A 14,986-nucleotide genomic window follows, 5' to 3' on the forward strand; every position below is an offset into this window, starting at 1 on the left:
TATCTTTTTACTGACTGGTGGTATTAAAACATGAACTTAATGTCTACAATGAATTGTATGATGGTAATGGTAATGATAATATGGTAGTGACAGACACAAAAGAGGCAACTTTAAGGAGTGTTTTCAGATAATAGATTGAGTTTACACAGTGCTACAATTCAAAGAAGTGAAACCACTTTGAGGGTAGTGTAAAAAAATCTCTAATGGAGTCACTGCGACAAAATCATCATATCTTTTCTCATCTAAACCCCACAGAATGTTGCAAGGACGTATTCACCCTGCTTATCCTCTTTGTTTAATTTGTTTTACATCAGGCCAGCAAAGCAAAGAGCTCCCGTGCTATCCTGCTAAGCACAGTCCATGCAGCCATACGCGAAGGCATAATATCCGCTGTACACATAATTACCTCAGTATTATGGCCTAGAGAACAGAAACAGACCAGAAGAGGTGCTGGGAAGGCTCCTATACACCTCARTGATACCCAGCAGATGGGCTAGAGCTCCTTGAGGTCAGAGATGCCCTACAAATTTCAGCCATGATCTTCCTTAACCTACAGCAGTGGGCTGATGTGCTATGGTCACTCCATCTTCCCACGTGCCRTCTCCTAGTTTCACTCTGTGCCCTTTGGCTTCACAATGTCAAAGAGAAAATTTTTGGAATTGATTCACTGCATAAAGCAAAAGGATATTTATGGACGTCTGTTAGGCCACTGTTCTTTAAAAGAAAATCTGCACAAGGCTTTTTAGGGTCAATAGCGTTTTTTATACAGTTTTCAACAGCATCCCATGCAAAATTTTTGTTAGTTAAAGGAATCTATTGTCAAAATCTCAAGTAAGGATCAATATACTTCAATTTCTTGGAAGTTACATGCCAGAAAATATTTTTCAGGAAAAAAAAATCATTCTCACAGCAAATGAAAGAGAAATAAGATAATTTCCCTTCCATCAAATAGTAACAGTATAAAAATGTGTAAAAGTATTTATGCCTGAAAGACATTTCAATATACAAAATTAACTCATTTTGAAAAATCTATAGGCGTGGAATATATGAAACAAGGAAGAATTACGCTGTCTTGAACATCAAATTTAACTTTCCATTAGCTTATGTTGATGATTAAATTATGCTGATGTGAGGGTTATTGTGCCCTTGAGCCAAAGTTTAACAGTCCACTTACAGTCTCATAATAGAGATTTGAAGGAATGATGATTCTGTCATACTGCTGGTGCTATAAYAGATATATCTGGATGACTTTTCACATACAAATGTATTTAAACAAAATGAGCATCACATCAGTCACGATCTGTCATACATTTCAGATWTTTTCTGATACTTTATCTAGTTAAATTATATCTAAATTATAAATACTGTGAATATCAGCAGTCAAAGCAGTATTAGCCTAGTAACAAAGGAAATAGCAGAAATATTTTGTTGCTTCACTGTGACCTGCAACACCATTGTATTTTGTGATGCTCTTGCTAGAACTTGCCTTAACATTTTCGTTTTGTAGGGATTTCTACATCATTTTTAAAATATAATAATCTGCAGAAGGACAAACTTACTGACTGCATAGTCTACAAGGTCTTGAAATAAGGTGCCTATAAGGCCCTGCAATAAACTACCACATATTTTGTAATAGTTGACAAATGATAATAATTAAATTTTAAAATTACAAAGTTTGAGGGTTTTTTAACATCATAGATGATAGGCATTTCATTAAATTCACTTTATTCAACCCCCTGACCTGATTGTATCCCATCATAGTGATGTTTCCCTAAACACATTTAAGATAAAGTGACAAGCACTTAACTTCAAGACTATGTTCAGCAGAAGACGTGTTCCTAGAAATAAAGTTTCCTCTTCTCCTGAGGACATCRTCTACTTTCTCCAGTTTCCACAATTATATAAAAAAGTTGATCCATTAAAACRTAAAGACTTTATTAACAGGAGCTGTAGTAAAAATGAACCGTTATCTAATCTTCTGGAAAATCTGCCATAAAATGGATGTTTCTGCATGAGAAAAATCACGAAGTTTCCAGAGAAAGCAAAGCTATTCCTTTTACTAAGTGCAGCATTTGCTATGATCTGTGCAGCTCAGCAGGGAAATAAAGACTCATAGCATATCCYAAGTGTGAAGAATGGCAAAGGACCCGCACACCTCCTTGATCCAGACACAATACCTTTGGGTCCCAAAGTCCTGCAATTATTTAAAACAACCATAGGAGCGTAAGAACACCCACACCGAATCAGACAAAATATCAGTTGGCCAGTCCCTCTGCCAATGGTTAGTCAAGGATTCATGAGGAAGAGTACAGGAAGCGTGACCTCTACAAAGTGGTCATTTCTAGAAAAGAGAAATTTAGGACCTTGAGCCAGAGGCTGTGTTTGAACCATAATGTTAAATGTCCTCCAATGGAACTCTACTATACGAATTTCTTTTTGAACCCATTTATAGTTTGGCCTCCATAAACTTGTGGCAATTATATCCGCGGTTTAATAATGGAGAAATAGTGATGAATTGCTCTCAGTTTGCCTTCTCCACACAGTTTATGATTGTAWAAGCTGCTATCATCTTTCCCTTCAGCTGTCTCCAATCTGAAGAGTCCTAGAATATTTTGTCTTTCTTTATACTTCAGCATTTACAGCACCCTGTGGCCAAGTTCTGCAATTTAATAAATGGAGAAATAATAAATAATTGTTCCCAACTTTCTTCTCTACACTATTTACAGTTGTATAAACTCCTATAACATCTTCCTTCAAATGTGTCTTTTCTGATCTGAAGTGTTCCGGTCCCCTTTACAAGTAAGCTTTCTTCTTAAATAGGAAGTTGTTTCATGTTTTCATAGTCTTTGCTACACTTCCTTGTAGTTCTCAATTGGTTCTCAATTTCTTTTTAATAAAAGAGAACTAGAACTTGCAGAAGTCTCTAAGATAGAGGTATATCATGGATTTTTGGTGGCATAAAGATTATTCTATTTTCTTTTCATTCTTTTAAATAATACCAATCTATTTACTTTTCTCATCATCATGGAGCATGTGCTGAGCTTTTCAGAGAAATAGCTATAAGATCTTTTTTGAGTAGTTTTAATCATTCAAAGTCTATCGTTATGCATACATATTTCCTCCATTTGCGTTGTTTTTCATTTATATACACTGAATTTTATTTGCAATTTTATCATCTAATCATTCTGTATTAGGAGTCTCTCCTGTAACTCCAGTTTTAGTTTTTACAGTTACAAGAGTACAGTTTCAGAAGCAGATAATGGGGGTCAATCACGTAGATCCATTGTCATCTGAAAGATGCTAATTATTTTCTTGTTCGATCTGTATTCAGGAGCCAATGATAAGCTATTTATTTATCCACTTAAGGTCTTCTTATGTACCTTTATATCCATACTGATATAAAATATAGATTGACTTCGTAAGTTTTGATGTGAATGACACAACAAAGACACAATAACATTTCTAAAGATGTGGATTAATCCACTTTGGATTAAGAGAAGGAATAAGCTGTCAGTCTCTTATAGAAGGAACATACAAGAAATTTTTGGGGAAGAGAGATTATATATCTGGAACCTTTGAAAATTTCAAAGGAGAGATTGGCTATAAAAGCTAATATGCATTACCAAGACAGGGTGTTCTCTAATAATGCAGCAGAATGAGCACGATAAGCAAAAATAGAAAATCTCTGACAATCACCTTGTCTGACTTGTGGCAATCATAAGTCACCTATATATGAGAAAAGAAAAGAAGAAAAAGATGATCATTTCTTACCTTAATATTAACATAAACAGGTTAAGCATTGGGGGGGGGAGTTAATTTATTTTCCTCTTTCTTTTGTGAAATTTTGCAGTTGTTTCACCTCTTTTTCGTATTGTAAGCAGAATCTTTTAAATTGCGTTATACTTACCTTGGTTTGAGTTAAATGGAGTAGACAGGTGGAGTGAAATGCAACTTGGTGAAAATAAAGCTTTCCTTACCCAAAAGTGAGATGAATCTATAAACTAGCTTCTTAAGACATTTTTCAAGAGCCCAGACCTCCAGTATATTATTCTAAGTATCCAAAGCGTTAAAGAGTGCACCCATTTTCAGCTGCTTAAAGCAGATGGAGGGCTGGCAGCATGAGGTGCCAAAGAACCAGAAGAGGGAAAAGTGTTCCCTGTGACCATGGAAAATCAGGAAGATTTTCTGTGCTGGGGACTCTAATGAGACCCTGAAGACAAGTGGAGAGTAGAAAGTAAAGCAGAAACATCATGGTCAATGGGCAGAGAAGCATTCGGTTTTTCATTAACTACTTCTTTCTATATGCATCATTCAAATGTGTTGAATGGACCATTGACCACCTCAGGGATAGATTTAGTGTGCCATTGTCTTTCATATTCTAAAGTATCACTAAGAGATGACCAGTGAAAGATCTGAATTCATGACTACATCAGCCTTCATTATAAAAGTTCTGCAAGTTTAGCTGCTTTAAAAAGTTAGAGTGATGAGTCATTCTTTTTCTTATTATAGTAAGGCTACGTCCTATTAGAAGACAGAGTCCTTTAACTTCTATATCTTTTTATTGCCAGTGTAAAGTAAATTAGTGGGGTTGTTGTTTAGGAGGATTAGGGAAGGGATTAACTTTACTCTGAGCCTAGACACTCAAGAACAATGAGAATTTTTGTTTTACCATGTCTTAGTATTCCTACACATCAGAGAATACTTTGAAAATATTATTCAGAATAATATGTTACCGCAAAATAATGTGGTTTGGTGATGAGTGCATTAGGSTGAGTCATCTTCCTAATATAGATGTATCTGATTAATTCTTCAGGCTTCTTGGCTTCTTCAGGTGTCTGTATCTTTCCACCAAGAACTTCCTTCTACCAAAGAAGCCTACTAAACTGGCTTAGTCTATACACTGAACTTTTTGAGTGACATAAGATGAACTGAATTCTACTCACACAATCCTGATGGATAAAATGAACATTTCTTCACTTTAGCTTGTGCATAATATATATCAAGAACATTCTCTTCTGGCTCTACATCTTCTTTTAACACCAAAAAATCAAGTTAAAACTGGAGGAATTAAACTGTACATTTTATGGATTTTTTCTCTGTTGACTCATACAGAAAAAAGCTTAACAGTTTCATGAAGACTTGATGACATTTTTACAAAATTAATTCAAACAATAATCCTTTCACTGATTGCTAGCCATGGATAGCAGCATAAACTGAAAGAGATTTTGGAATTAGTATAAAGAGAACGTTTGTATATCAGCTTCTTGCCAGGTAGATGGAGAGAAGTAAAATGCCATGGCAAATTGGCAGAAAACCATTCAGATTAACTGAGAAAATTAAAGTTTTGTAGAACAGCCCTTAGAAGAAAAATTTATTTTTTTCTTTTTATGAGAAATGTTAATGAATATCTAAGCATTAGAGTAAAATACAAATATAACGATTAAATATACAAAGCAGCCCCACAGATTAAAAATGTCTTAGCAGCTGGCTGAGACAGTTATAGACAGAGGCATTATAACCACTGACGTACTGAAGGAAAGAGTATTCAGTTTCTACTTTGAAGAAGGATATGTGGCATACAAAAGTGATTGATGTAGCACACAGAAAGCAACATAGCATCCTTTATACAGCATTTCACAACACAACTTATTCCAATCCATTGGAATACTCATTCCTATAATGAATAAAGATACTTATTTATACTTATATTTCTTCATATAATTGTCTGAAAATCCAAAATTATCTAAATAAAATCTTCCTGCCATCTCAAACTTCAAGCTGTAACTACCATATAACTGTTATAGTTATATATAACTATATAAGGGGGTCTGCTCCAGAGTCACTATCTCAAGAGACAACTGGATCTCGGCTATTCACATCTCGTCGAGGATAGAAATAGGAATTTTCAAGGAGCAATTCTGTTGGTTAAAGAGGATAGCTATCACAGGTCAGCTGAATCTCTCTCCAAAGTGTCCATTTCTCTTCAATGGTTACAACTATAGGCTAAGATGATTATTTACACATAGACATCTAATATCTAACTTTTAGAGCTCTGAAGTTAGGTGAGATGAATCGTGTCTCTACTGATTATTACACAAAGACATTGTGATTAAGTGAAGCAAATAGATGAAAATGGACCAGAGGAGACAGAAAAAGCAGTAAGAGTCTCTAATTCTTTCATTCTCCAAATTAAAACAAAGAAACAAAARAACCCAAAACTCCTCTGAGCATGCAGCGATATATTTTATACCTCTGCATATTTTAYGCCCACACATTGCCTATTYYGCTTTGGGTTTACTGCTGGTGCACTGATTTAAAGATGAACTGSTTGCCAGCTACTTTTCCCTCTTCCCCATGACCAAGTGAACAATAAGCCTCCTCATGCAGAAATCTTGTATTGTATGCAGTCTGTGTTACTGGTATGGACCCACTGACTCTGCTTCCAGGTCACAAGCAGAGAAGCAGCTATGCTTGCCTAAGAKAAATCATCTTCACTGCTCTGCTTCTTGAAGCTATTTATCATCACGTCCTCAGAACAAAATTCTGTAACATGGGGAGCAATACAGAGCAATTTCTTTATAACAGAGCTTTTATGTCTCTTGTCATGTAATTGCATACTTCCCTTACTGCTGCTGAAGGAATTGTGTGTAAATAGATCCTATAGCTACTGGTTTAGCCATTGACCTTCATTTTTTCTATCACTATGCAAGTCTCATTCTTTCAGCTTCAAAGCTACCTTTTTCTTTTGTTCCTTGCACTTCGTCTGTGGGCACTTATCTCCCAGAACCTTTCCCCTCTACCCTTCCAGGTTCCTGCAATCTCTTAGCATTACAGCTACAAAGAGATGGAGAATGCAGCTGGAGAGGAATAGGAATACCGATTTATACTAAACATTGAGCAAACTGATATTCATACAAGAAATTTGCTTGCAGCTGGTAAGAGAATGAGATAGATTAAACTGGTTTGATGTTAAAAAGAAGTGAGAGATATTTCTATATTTTAATTAAGTGRGACTAGCAACTGGGAGAGAGTGGGAATGCAAGAACAGGGAGGAGAGGGAAAGAAAGAAAACAAAACAGCAGCTTGCAGGAAAATATGAATAAATAAGATTACTTTTTATATTCTGTATTGTAAGGCAAGGGATTATAACAGGATGAATAAGAGAATCTGAAGCTAGCAGGAAACATAAGCAGGACTTCAGTTATAATATGCCTGAAATGACCCTTTTATCCTGTAGTCCACAACACAGAGCAGTCTGTCAATCAACAAAGCTAATTTTGAAAGGACATTCTGGGTATTACTGTTATTTAATGTACCTTGCTTAATATCCTGRTTTTTCATCAGAAGTAATATATCATGGGTCAGATTCCATTTCACTGCACACGCTGAATAGTAATTCCTTACTCACTGAGTAGTCACCCTGATTTCAAGGAGACAGTTTAGCAAGTAAGATGCTACTCAGTATAGTTCATACCTGACCTAATGTTTTTGTCCTTCCATCCAGCTAAGGTGCTAAATGTTAATATGTCTTATTTATGAATTATGCTCAAAAACCTGCCAGTACGCTATTAGTCTGYCTTTATACAAAGAGACAATGATGTACTTTGAGGTTAAGGTGTGCAGATCATGGACCAGATTACTTTAATCTAAATTTAGGCACTTAAAAGAGATAATTAGGTCAAAAGCCTAAGCATCCGAAGTGTCTACATTACTCATAGAGGGATGAAGGATTCAGAAGGGTCTGATTCAGATCCAGTGTAGCTGACACTTTCAATTTATTAAACATGCTAGTACAAGATCTCTACTCAGAAATATGGTGTTTGTTAAGTGCCCAAAGAGCTACACTCTTTTTTTCAGTATATAAATATAGTGTAATGTTTTTAATTTTTCTCAAATGTCTTTGACATTTTTAATATCATAGCTAATTTTAAACATAATACATTATGTATCCATAATATTAAGACAAATATTGTAACTGCCTAACTGGTTTGTTATGAAAAGATCCACTATATTTTATTGATACTACCAAAAAATTAGACACTTAGAAAGTATGAAGGAAAAATTAACACCTGGAGGTGGCTATGACTCTCACTTACTAAAGAAGGATCTTAGAAGACCCATTTAAACTAAGTACCTAACCTACTGAAGCTTGAATTGGGTAAGTTGAATCTTGCATTATGAGAGGTTTAAATTGTACAGCATGAAAAAAAGGCAACCTCACGTAGCATTTTCAATAATGACTGACAGAYTTGTCAGTGGAGCTTCCTAAGGCATAGCTTATACTTTAATGGATCTGACTTTTGTCACTCCCCCTTTCTAAAATTTATCAACATTGAGTAGTTCTTGTTGTAAATCATATTACTAGAGGGATTTTTTGTTGTTGTTGGAATTTTAAATTAAGATATTCTTGATTAGTCAAAACATTTGTTAGCTTTGCCTCAAGTCAAAGTGAAATTGTCATGTTTTCCGCAAACTTTTCTTGTACCTTCAGTCTACACATTAAGTGCAGAAATACAAAGCAACCTTGATTTGCAATATTCAGATGGTTCACAGGTTGTTTAATCGAATACTTCCTGGAGCCAGAATAGGCATTCTTATTAACAAAATCATCATTTTTCTGTTTACAAATCGGCTTTAACATTAATATAATGAAGTAGGAATGGAAAATATGTAGATGTAGTTGTTCGTCAGGTTCTGTCACTGCAAATTCAAGGTATTAACTGAGTATTTAAGGGCTAGGAAATCAACATAGGTTGGACTGTGTAATGAAAAATGTATTTATTTAGAAGATATAATCTTGGCACATTGTTTTTTGTGTTTCCTACAGCAGTGAAATGTAATACTGTTTTAATGGACTTAAATAAACACATATATTGGATGTTCATAGTTATAAAAGAATTTGTGACAACAGACTAATGGTGACAATGTCACACTATCGTGTTTTCAAACTAATTTTTCTTTTTCTCCCACTGGTACATTTTTAGCATTCAGCCTGTGATCTCCATGGTCTCACATTATGCCTGCATGAATATGGCTTGTCCTCAAAGAGTTTCCATAGATATCAGAGGGTGTGAAGTGCTAATGGCTTTCCCCTTGAATGGACTTATTGGAAACTAACTTTTGAAATAATTTGGAATCCAAAGTTCTTCCATCTATGTAAGAAAGTCTTAGTGCTTTTTGCTAAGTAATAAGTATATGCTTATATAACTAGTTCAAGGAATCACAGAATCAGAATCATAGAATGGTTGAGGTTGGAAGGGACCTCTGGAGATCATCTAATCCAACTCTCCTGTTCAGGCAGGGTCACTTAGAGCACATTGCACAGGAGTTAATTTGTAAGTTTTTGTACTACACATAGCCTCACAAATAAGCAAATCTTCACAGCCATTTGTTATGGAGGGTTCCCCCTGCAACACACACTCTTTTCTCATTACAAAATGGTTGCAGTTTGGATAATTGTTTTAGACAAGGTAAAAGGTATTAGTTAGAATAGCAGCAATAACAAAGGTGTTAAAAGAATTCTTCAGTATTTTCAAGTGGGTTTAAGACATAATGTTTTGCTACTCTGTAGGGAGTTATAACATGTTTTAAATGTAAAGTTGCAGTTTAGCAACTATCTGAACTCTGGAAAACAATCAAGTGCTTGTAAACACACTTGAATAAGTTCACAACCTAAAGGGAAATAGAGATAATGAGAAAAAATTTTGAATCATCAYTCCAGTTGCTACTATTCCTAAACGCTCACAGATGTTACATGTGTTTAGAAAGATTGCTCACCTTATCCATGCCACCTAACACACTTTACTAACCTTTTCTTTTGGAATCAAATTAATACAGATAAATGTTTGCAAACACTTGCACAATTTGAAATATGATGCATCATATTATAATATGCTAGAAAAGCCCTACTGCAGCAAATAATCTGACCGTTTTCCCCTTTTAATCAGTATGGCTCCATCTGTTTTAACATATAGGACAAGAAATATTTGCATTGCACAGATACTCAGAATGTCTGTTAAAAGAAAACCCCTAATTTATTGGGACCTGAGCATAAAATAATGTTTCTATGGGGAACTAAATCTCTAGAACAAGACAGTCAATCACTGTCCGGTGATGATGGGAGTCTCTGTTGCAGAGTTCATTGCAGTAGCATCTTTGGCTAGATCAGGAGAGACTCCTCAGACCACTGTTTTGCTTGTTTATTATAATCCAGCTTGTCATGACCACTCTAGCATATGCATAATTCATCGCTACTGATACACCGTAACTACATACAAAGTATGTCTTAAATATATTAATTGCATACAAAAGATTGTCCCACACGACCATTTCTGCAGAAATAGTTTCTACCGACTATTTTTGGGTGTCTTATCTATGCACAGTCTAATCACTTCCTCAGCAAGCACATTAATACATTTCAACATACAAACTGGACTAGACACAACCAAAGTTACCTCAGGTGGAATTTCTGGACTCCTTTGAAACTCTCCTGGAGGTCTCCCGTAACAATCATCAGTCAAATACTTCTCTATGAAGGTGAACCATCACATTTCAAGCTGGTCCATTATCTTAGGCCAGTCCATTATCTCATCTATGCAGATGATAGGTTGGGTCGTTCCTGGACCATTCAAGGAATTAATGACTTAACATGCACTCCTGTTTATTCAAGTACAGCYCTGATACCTAGCTACACTACAGTTATAACTAAAGAAAAAAATAGATTTTTATACTTCCAACACTCTTAAGTCCCATAGTTCTTCACAAAGCTGTGTTCTCCTAATTGTGTACAAAATTATATACAAAATAAAAATTACTTTCATAGAATCATATAGGTTCRAAAGGGACCCCGGAGTCCAACCTCCTATTCAGAGCAGCTTCAGCTAAAGCAGGTTGCTCAAGGCCTTGTCCAGTCCAGCTTTGAATATCTTCAGTGATGGAGATCCTACAACCTYTCTGACCAACTAGTGTTTGATGACTCTCATATTGTGAATTTTTTTTTCCTTACTTTTATTCAGGATTTMCCCTGTTCCGACTTCTGTCCATTGCTTCTTGCCATATCACTGTGTATTTCTGAGAACAGTCTGGCTGGTCTTCTCTATATCCTCCTACTAGTTAGCCAAAGACAGCAATAAAATCCACCACTTCACTTTTTCTTCTTTAAACGGAACAAATCCCTTCTCCTCTGCTTCTCCTGTATGCCATGCACCAACCCCTGAATCCTCTTGGTGGCACTCCATTTCCAACATGTAAAAATTTTTCTTGCACTGAGAAACCCAAAACTGGACATAGTACTCCAGATGTGGTGGCACAAGGTGCCACAGTGATCAGAATAACCTCTGGTCTGCAGGCTACAGCCTAGTATACAGTTGGCCCTCCCCACAAAGACCCACTGCAGACTAATATTGTAATATTGTTTGCTTACCACCAAGACTCTCGGTTATTTGCTACAAAACTGCTTTCTGAGTAGTCAGCTGCTGCACAAGGTTATTCCATCTCAAGTGCAACACTTTCAAGCATTCACCTTTCTTGAACTTTGTGAGATCCCTGCCAGTCCATTTGTCAAACCCGCATAGCTCTCTTAACACACTGTAGCCCCACTCTCCGGTGGTATCACCTACAAACTTGTTGGTGGATGTTACATGCAATTGCCTAGGTCTCTAAAAAACAAATTAAATATCATCTAACTTAGTATTAACCCCTGCCACTAAGTGCAACTAGTAAACAGTCATCAGCTGGACTTTGGATTCCTTATCTCAATATTTTGAGCCCAGCAGTTTTCCACACAGTCATCCAGTCCATTTTTTGTCAGTATTGCTGTAGCAATGGTATGGGAAACCATGTGAAAGGCCTTACCGAAAGCAATCTATTACTCTGCCCAGGTACACAAAGTCAAGCTGTGCAYTTGATCAGGTAAAGTCTGTGCTTGGTAAAGCTGTGTTGACTGCTCCTGGCCACCTTCTTGTCTTGCATGTACTTAGACACGGCTTCCAGGATATCTTCTAACAAATCTTCTACTTCAGTCTTGGAATTCATTTATTAGTGTTTTCCAAAATGATAGGAAAACTCTGATGAAAAGAAAATTTCCTTTGGTTTCCAGTGATTTTCTTTAATCAATTGCCTTTTCGTGCATAGACTCCTGCTAAGATATTGGCAATTATGTCATTAAAAGCGTGTAAATAACTTGCGTGAACTATTTAAAGCTTCTAATTGAAAAATATGATCATTATTTCTACTAATTATAAAACATACAATTAGTCCTGTAAAATTCATTAGTAATATGCCAGGAAAGATTAATGAGTTTCAATATCTTGCAGTATTGAAACAGATGTGACATTACTATATTCAGCAAATTTAATGAAATACTCGCAACCATTTTGGAAATAGTATATTTCTCATGGGGGGAAAAAATTTATATATTTTTATATATTCCCCGTGAGGGGGAATTTCTTCCTTGTGASAGTGACGGAGCACTGGCACAGGTTGCCCAGAGAGGTGGTGGAGTCTCCTTCTCTGGAGATCTTCAAGGCCCRCCTGGATGCAACCCTGACTAACATGCTCTAGGTGACCCTGCTGAGCGGGGAGGTTGGACTAGATGATCTCCAGAGGTCCCTTCCAGCCTTGCTGATTCTGTGATTCTATGGTTCTATATGCCAACTAGTATTTTGYTATAACAATTTTATGAAAAACAAACTAACTTTAGTTTTTCTGTCTCAATGTGGGCAATAGCATTATCTCACCTTTTTTCAAAAAAAGTATTTCATCAATAGCATAAAGGTTACTTTGAAAGTCTATATATTATTTGCCCAGTAGGATTAAAATACAAAATCTTCCACTATATTTCCATTAAGAGAAGAAGATTCTTGTAAATAGTCATCTTGCTGAGATTTTTTTGTTATATTGGAGACCCTGATGACTTATTTATAATTAACACTGCTTAGTGTAATAAAAAATGCTTAGATGTGTCTTGAAAAGATATTTCTTTGAATCTCTGAAGCAATATTGTCCGATAATATCAGTAACTTAACAAGCCATTGTAACAGTCTTTCTCACATATATTTCATACCAGAAGCATTAAAAAAACAAAATATCAATTATTTGAAACTCTAAAGACATATCCAACTGTGTCTAAACACATATAGGCTAATGATGAGACCAGGTTTTGAGAAATTTTTGTGTATAATGGAACGTTATAAGCTTGAGATTTCCTAAAAGAACTGAGTTACAAAAGGCCTGAAATATATTATCAACAGTTTCCTACCATAGGAGTGGGAGAATAAGAACAAAAGGGAAAAGCTGTAAACAGAGTAGTTTTCTATTCCTAAATATTAGTTTAAAATAATTCTACAGGTTTGTATGGAGTAACTGTGTATGAGATGGATAATGGCCAGCTCCTTTAAAAAATTCCTCCCATCTCAGAATATTTTTCCTTTTATATAGTCAAAAAAGAATGTATGTACACTCTTTTTTTTTCTCTTTTTCTACAAATGTGCACACACACACACACACACACACACACACACACTCACTTAAACACAGATGGAATATATGCATATTTGTGCAGAGAGAGTGTCAGACAAAAAATATACCTAATTATGAGTGTGGTTTATAACACTACTACTAGAATTGCTCAGCATTCTACAATATGATCTGAATCCAACATTCAGCTGTTTTTAGCATTGCCAAAATTTAACCATCAAGGTGAAGTTTTACAAAGTACCAGAGATTTTGCTTATGTATTTGATTTTAATTTTGACCATGACACCAACCTTTTCAAAGAATCTAGGGAAAAATATGCCTTTTATGCTGTAAAAAAAAAATCTTAAGTGATATACCTAAAATTTTCTTTTCTTTCTACAGTTTAGAGGAACAACTTGAAAACAATGGAGGAATAGTTTTGTTATTATGGACGTTGTGCCTTTTGTTTATTCCAATTATATGCCTTTTGTTTTTTGCATCTTATTCCTCAAGATGGTTAAATCTCAAGACTTTACTACAAGACTGAACCAGAGGACTATTTTGGAAAAGCAGGAAGAGCCTTCCTTGGTCTTTCTTTGTTTATTGGAAGGACAAAATGTTTACAGAAAAAATACCTTTTTCAATTATCTTCTGTCATTAAGCAGCTGTAAGTTTAGGATACTGTAGTCTATGGCAATTCAGAAATTATTCCCCTGTTTTGGGCTATGCACCACTATGGAAAATCTCTGCTATTTGTATTGTGCAAAAATCTGAAAGGTTAGCATTTCAGCAAGTGCTATCCTCTACTCTCCCTCTCCTGTCTGCTGGAACCTGAACAGCATGAAGAAGGAAGCCATTTGACGAAAATTCAGAAAGGACATATGTCCTATTATACACCAAAGTATTTGTATGGAGACATAAACAACTAAATACACCATAAACGACGAAGCACATTACTCATTGCCCATCATCCCACAGATCCTTCTGTCTATGACCTCAAATTGAAGAAAATAAAGTACCAAGCCCATAGCATTTTGTTAACATCAGAAAGAATGATAACAGCACCCACTGAGATACCCAGATTTCCCATTATTTATCTTCTGAGAATTCATCTCACAGCTTACAGCTGTTCTTCTGGAAGAGCTATGTGTCATTCATAAATGCAGTGTCATATCTACCAAGCCAGTGTGGGTTTTTCAGGTACCCTGGGATCTCAAAGATGTCTCTGTTTAGACAAATTAATTTTATCCCCTAGCTTGTATGTAGACACCTTATTTCTTAATATCCCTCTATGGTCAGTGTAGAGATGAAGTTGCCCTCACATAGACATCCAGGGCCATTACATTTCTATGATACATGTCTCATACATGCACATGGAGCTCACAGGAGACCTATGTCATTAAGGACTGAGAGCTAAACACCAGGTAACATTTTTTTAAGAGTATCAAAACCGACACGAAATTGATATCTGTGAGCAAATCAATTTTGCCCATGGTGATTATACTCCAGAAGATCATCTCACCAAAATTAT

This window comes from Rhea americana, unplaced genomic scaffold (genome assembly GCF_003343005.1).
Source record: "Rhea americana isolate MKP2758 unplaced genomic scaffold, rheAme1 scaffold_54, whole genome shotgun sequence".
Lineage (NCBI taxonomy): Eukaryota > Metazoa > Chordata > Aves > Rheiformes > Rheidae > Rhea > Rhea americana.